The following is a 6547-nucleotide window of genomic DNA, read 5'->3' on the forward strand; positions in this document are numbered from 1 at the left end:
CCGGACTTCACACCAAAACATGGTACAAATGGGAAAGTGAAGCAGCGCACCCAAAATTGACAACAATAATGACAAACAATTCATTATTTTATCCGTCGATTGTTTCAAAATAAATTCATTTAATTATTCATTTCATTATTTATTCATTCATTTGATAAAATATTTTTTTAACAATGAAATAGAAAACTTTTCAGTAAAAAGTATTTTATTTTTCACCTTGTCCCATTAAAAAATAAAGTGAAATTATTCACTTTTTTATTGAATGTAAAAATTGCTGCCAAAAATTAAAAATAATGCTTCAATGCAAATTTTATTGTTTCTAAGCAACAGTTTTCCTTCTTAATACATAGTAATTTTTGAAAAAAGATTCCAAATTGCTCGTTTTGAAATACGTAATGTATCATAACTATTCCAATTTGCCCCTCGTTTCCCTACAATTTGTTTAAATGCAACTATTTGCTATAGTTTCCAACACCTATTCGAAATGACACATCATTTTTATTTCGAATTTCCATACGCACTGTCAATTTCTGTATTTTTCAGGTTGTGGTGGGACTGTTTTTCCTAAGATTAGGAATTTCAGCCGAATGCAGAGGCTTTTCACGTTTGAAGTGTGGATTCTAGTAGCTTGTTCCGTGGTTTATGTTTACCCTCGTGATTTTTTAGCATGTAGTTAGTTCCTTGCAAATATTTATCGAAAACGGGGACTTCGTATCGCACTTTCGATCGTTAAATGAAATAGAAAATAATATATGTTTTTGCTGTTGAACGCCAACAGCAAGACGTGAGCTCCAGTCAATAAATCTTCGATCCCGGTTTTCCTAAGAATGAATCACAATTTTCTACCCATAACTTTGACTGAAAAAATATTTTACAAATCTTCTCGTTATAATATATCCATATTCGCAGTTCAAACAGTAATTAAACTTTTTGGTCTTACACAACTTAGTTTTAAGTAGGTTGTGGAAATAATCTAATGAGCTTTCATTGAATCTAATTACGAGCAAATTATCTCTTTACTTCCGGTGAGGCGAATCTAATTCAATTTGTTCAGTTGAATGAATAACTTTAACTCACGTTTGCTGGTGTATTGATGTGGAATTACATTTTGACTCGAATAGGTAGACATTAAAGAACTCTATTAATGCTAGTAAAATATGATTAAATTCCTATGTTAAACGGATTGATTAAGTAACTATAGTATGGAAACCAAAAGTATATATAAAGGGTAATGTGGGACGATGTGAAAAAGTTAAAATAACTTATCCTTTTCAAAATGAACAAATTATAAATTAGACTTGAAAATCACAGAACATAATGAAAATAAATATTATAAATTTCAACTTGCATTGACATATGTTGTTTTTCCTTTTTGGTAGTAAATTTTTACCTTAAAAAAATGGACATGTTTCAAATATTTTTATGCATGGGGCAAAGTTAAAAGTAAGTATTTTTCTAATGAAATGTTCTCTACCATTATAAAAAGTATTTTTGGTCAAATGATCGAATAAATAAAAACATGATAGAATAAAAGAAAAGAAGGTAAAACATGAACGAATAAATAAATTAATTAATTAATACGTGATAAAGAAATAAATGAGTGACTAAAATAGTAAATAGAAAAGAAAATCAATCACAGCATGAAAAAATATAGGAGCAAATGAAGGAATGAAACTGAATGAATGAATTAATTAATATGCAAGTGATTTGATAAAGGTTTGAATAATTAAATGAAATGAACGATTTCACTTAGCCCCCTCCACTTAGAACAGCATGCTCTTGACGAATTGCATAAAATATTTAAAATACAAACTAGTTTAATATTAGGCAAATAAATACTGTTCCGAATATGAGTAAGTCTCAATTAATATTTAAAATGTTAATAACAAGAACTTTGTTATTTTCTAAAACCAAAAATAAATTTTGAGTTACAGTAAACTATTAGAATACGAGTGTAACTACTACATTCTCGGATTTTCAGAAGTAATTTTTCCTGACTGAAAAAGACAACAAGTGTTACTACATCATATTAACCGATAGATGGCGCTGAAAGCAGAGTAAATATTTGTTTCTAAGTTCAAAAAAAGGAAGTGATAAAAACTTCTTCGTCTTTATCAATCGTCACATAAATTGGAATAAGATGATAAGAATGAGATAAATAAATGCATTATCAATCTAGGAAAATCATCAATCTAAGAAAAATATGGAAAAAGAGGATTTAAGGGGGTTCGGAACACATTTTGAGAAATATTTTATTAAACAGTTTAGAGTTTTGAAATTTTCTGCACGGATTGACCATCAATTTAATAAGAAAATTTAATTTAAATTCTATTTGTTTTCTGTTTTTTTTTTTTTTTTTTTTTTTTTTTTTTTTTTTTTTTTTTTTTTTTTTTAATTTTAAATGGGTTTGCTTTTAATTGCTAAAACTCAAAATATTCTTGGTCAATTTTCAAATGTTTTCCAAAAATTATGCATAAATATCTAAGCGTTAATTTTATTCGGCGATTTGAAAAATGAGTATTCAATAAAAAATAGAAAATATTTGAAGAAAAATTTCTAAAAATTCAAAATTACTTTTTTAAAAAAAATCATATTTTTTGCAGAAAACGTTTTTTTAAATTTGAGGAATTAAAAAAAAAAGTAAACTGTGTGAAAAAGATTTGCTCCAATTTAATTATTTTATCTTTATCAGTTCTTAACTTATAAGAGTTTAAATGCAAAAGATTGGGAAAAATTGCATCATGGAGAAAAACGCGTTTAAAGTTTTAAAGTTTATAACATTTGTTAAATACATCCAACAAAAATAATAATCTCTTCCGCTCTAACTAAGATAGAAACAAGATTCAAACGTATTTTTAAGCAGAAAAAAGCGAAGAAGTTTTTTAAATGATAAAAAGCAATTGCAAAATTTGGCGGCTTTTGTGTCTCGGACCTCTTTAATCTTTAATATTAATGTATTCTTTCATACATAAAATAGGCATCATTACAAAACATAATTCAAAACTGTCTGGTCTCCACGGTCACATAAAATTTTTAAAGTCGGGCAATTCCACGGTGTCGGACGTAGAACTTGCACGAAATTTACCAATAAAGGTTCATAATTTTCAGAGTTAAAATGGATGAACTGAGGCATTTTTTTCTCAATACTTATGTATATAGAAACAATATAAATACTTATAGAATTTCTGAAAAAAAATTCAAACTATAAATATTAAAAATAAAAAACCTCATGGTGTCGGACGTAGATGAAAGGGGAACTGAAAATTGACGTACGTTGAAAAAACCAAAGTTTCAGCTCAATGAACTGTTTTCAGATTTTGTGACTGCTTGAATGTTGAAAAGTAAAGCTTAAATATGAATAATTTTTGCTTTTTTCACCAAATTAATTCACGGATAAATAGCACGAAAGTTTTTTTCCCTTGGTGTCGGACGTAGAATGTGCAAAGCAGACAACATCCGACATGAAATAAACATCTTAAAAAGCTGTTTAACTCTTAATTTGTTTATGGAATTACATATTATGGTATTTTAAAGCATAAAAAAGGGAAAAATATGCATAACAGGAGTCTGTGCAGAATTTTTCCCAGGGCCCCATTTTTTGAGAAAAACAAATAATTTTGTGAAAATTGAAATAATTTGAAACTAAAAATATTATGCAAAAAAAATGTAGGGAGGGGGGGGGGTTCATGGCCCAAGTTATGTCATAGAACTTGTTTACAAGGAATGTTTTTCAAGACATTTCTTTGTTTTTATGACAAAATATTATTCTTCTGGGTGTTCTTGAGGATTTTTTTGGGGGGGGGGGGGGGCAGGGGGGATCTCTTTGCTTTTGGGGAGATGGATACCCCTAATAAATCAATATTTGTATACCATTCCAGGAAATTTGTATTTTAAGTCTTCACTCATAAAATAAGGAAAATACTATAACGAGAACAAGAGAGATTAGACGCATTTTGTCAAGTTTTTTTTTTTTTTTTTTTTTTTTTACAATCTCTATGTGAACAACAAAAACCTCAATCTCTAGGGTGAAAAGAAATGAAGATTGATTTGTAGAATTTTAATGAAGAAAAATCTAACTTCATTAACAAATAAGAAGAATTTTGGTTGTTGGTTACAAATTGTTGAAAACGAAACTAAGTTTTTCTAGCCACAAACAGGGGTTGTTGTGAGTTCACCAAAAATACCTGAGAGTTTTTAAGTGAAAACTGGGGAAGGGAGGAGTGTTATTTTTGAACTGAGAACCCTAATGCTTCTTAAATATTCATTATTTTATACATAACTACTTTAATCGCTATTGATAAACATAAGAGACTCATTTCTTATCTTCAGGTATTTCCCCCAGTCAAAATATTGTGTATATGTTCTTTAAATTTATGTTATATATAAATATAAATACATAATTAGTCATGAATAGCATGTGTGAATTATTTAATGTAACCAGGAATTTTCGTATACTTATAAACCTAATTTTAATTAGGAAAATATTGGTGTCGGACGTAGAAATTTTTCTGACCATTTATTTAAGCTAACTAGTTTTTTTGAAATTTAATTTAAATGATTATTTTTAATTGCATATAAAATCTTTATTTGCAGACAAAATATTTTGTAAAAATCTCCACTCAGTTTTACATAACATAAACTTTCAGCCATTTTTTTTTCAAGTTCAAAAAAAGTAAGTGATAAAAACTTCGTAGAATTACAAAAATGCCTAATATGAAAAAATCCCTAAAAATTAAGTTTTTGTAGTTAAGTGCAATTTTTTTGTATATAACTCTTTTAGAGAGTTCTGAGAAGCATATTTTAGAGAGAATATTTGAAAAATGCCACAATGTAAGCATCAAACAGCCATTCTTAAGTCGTATAAAAAAAGTTACACGTAAGAACATGGTCATAGCAACCTGATTTGAAGCCTCAGAACTCTAATTAATTTTGCTTCTGTTGCATATTTTTGTTATTTCTATACACTTCAGATAATTACCTTTCCATTGATACCAAAATTGTGAGAAAAAGATTTTTTTTTTAAATTCTGCCACCTTTTCCCTTTTTCTGTGGAAATGCCCAGTCGTTACATTGTTAAAAGTTTGAGAAATCGATGTTGTTTTCACAATTTTTGTTTTTAAAATTAATTATGTTTTTTAAAAAAAATGTGGACTAAACTTCGCAAAAAAATATTTTTGTAAAAATGTTTCGTGTCAAAAGATGAAAAAATGATTATTAAATTTTATGTTTGCGTTTACGTACTTTATTATGATGATTTTCGCCACACGAGCTTCCTCACCTTTGTTATCGTTCAGAAAGGAAACCAAGCGCATATTGTTTTCCTCACGTTTTATGTCTTGAATAGCTAAAGAAAAGTAAATTGTATTTTCTTTCAATTCGAACAGAATTGCTCTCTATAATGCATTTTTAGCACAAGAAATATGTTACGTGAAATTTGAAACAAGATATTTACAAACAAAGTCTGCGTTACAACAAGACATTTGGTGGTTCAAAAAAAAGTGTGTCTTTTTTTCTTTTTTTGGATGAAAAAAATTGCTTTCCAGAGGTTTTCTTCTACTCCGCTCTTTTAGTTTTAGCACTCGTTAAGTTAGTTTGAAGGTTTGACTGTCATGATGTAAAAAATGCCAAAAATAACAATAACAATTTTTAAAAACTTTAAAGTGTCTACCGATATATATAAAACAATTTATACATATTTTACTTAATGATTTACCATAAACAGCATAAACTGTAGTTTTGTGGTGAAAAAAAAAAGTGAGTTAAATTATAAAATTATGCAACCTTCGAAGTTCCTGAGTTTTGAGTCACCTTAGAACAGTTACTTAGGTTCAAAATGTAAAACAATTAAAATTAACTGAATTGTTAAACAAGGAATAAAACTAGTATGTAGGGTCCATTACACAATTGTCTTCTTAATCTATACTATGATGCCTTCAATATAAGGACTACCGCTCATGCAATAGCAACTGCAACATTCTGATATTTGTCAGGTGGGAAGATTTCAATAATTGGGCTATCCTCATTCATTGGCGATGAATTCTTGGCACCAGTGCCTGCGAGAGGTATGTAGTTCATTTTCATACATAAACAAAGACTACTAGGGATATATCCAGCGGCGGACTGGCTGACTTTGGCCCAGTCGGCAAAGGAATATTTTGGCCCTCTTCTGTAAATTAGTCGAGCAAAGACACTTAAACTACCACTAGTTCCTATTTTCCTTTAAGTTCCTAAATCAGATTTAAAGTTCTAAAATAGAAAATTGTGAAATGTAAAATATAGCTAACACTGACGCATTTTTTATGTGCCTTGAAAGGATACTTATGGTTATAGGCCTGAAAGGCACATCTTTAGGCTTCTATACTGACAACATAGGAAGGACACAAGGAAAGAAATGAGGAACCAGGTAAATCCCCCTCGAATTTTTTTTAAATTGGTTGATCTATATAGGCCTAAGACAAGAATCGGGGACACAGCGTTCTAGTTCCCTTCCAAGCGATATTTCAAAGTTGATGTCAAAAAACGCAATTTTACAATTTTCGGTAGCGTT

This window comes from Uloborus diversus, chromosome 4 (assembly GCF_026930045.1).
Source record: "Uloborus diversus isolate 005 chromosome 4, Udiv.v.3.1, whole genome shotgun sequence".
NCBI lineage: Eukaryota > Metazoa > Arthropoda > Arachnida > Araneae > Uloboridae > Uloborus > Uloborus diversus.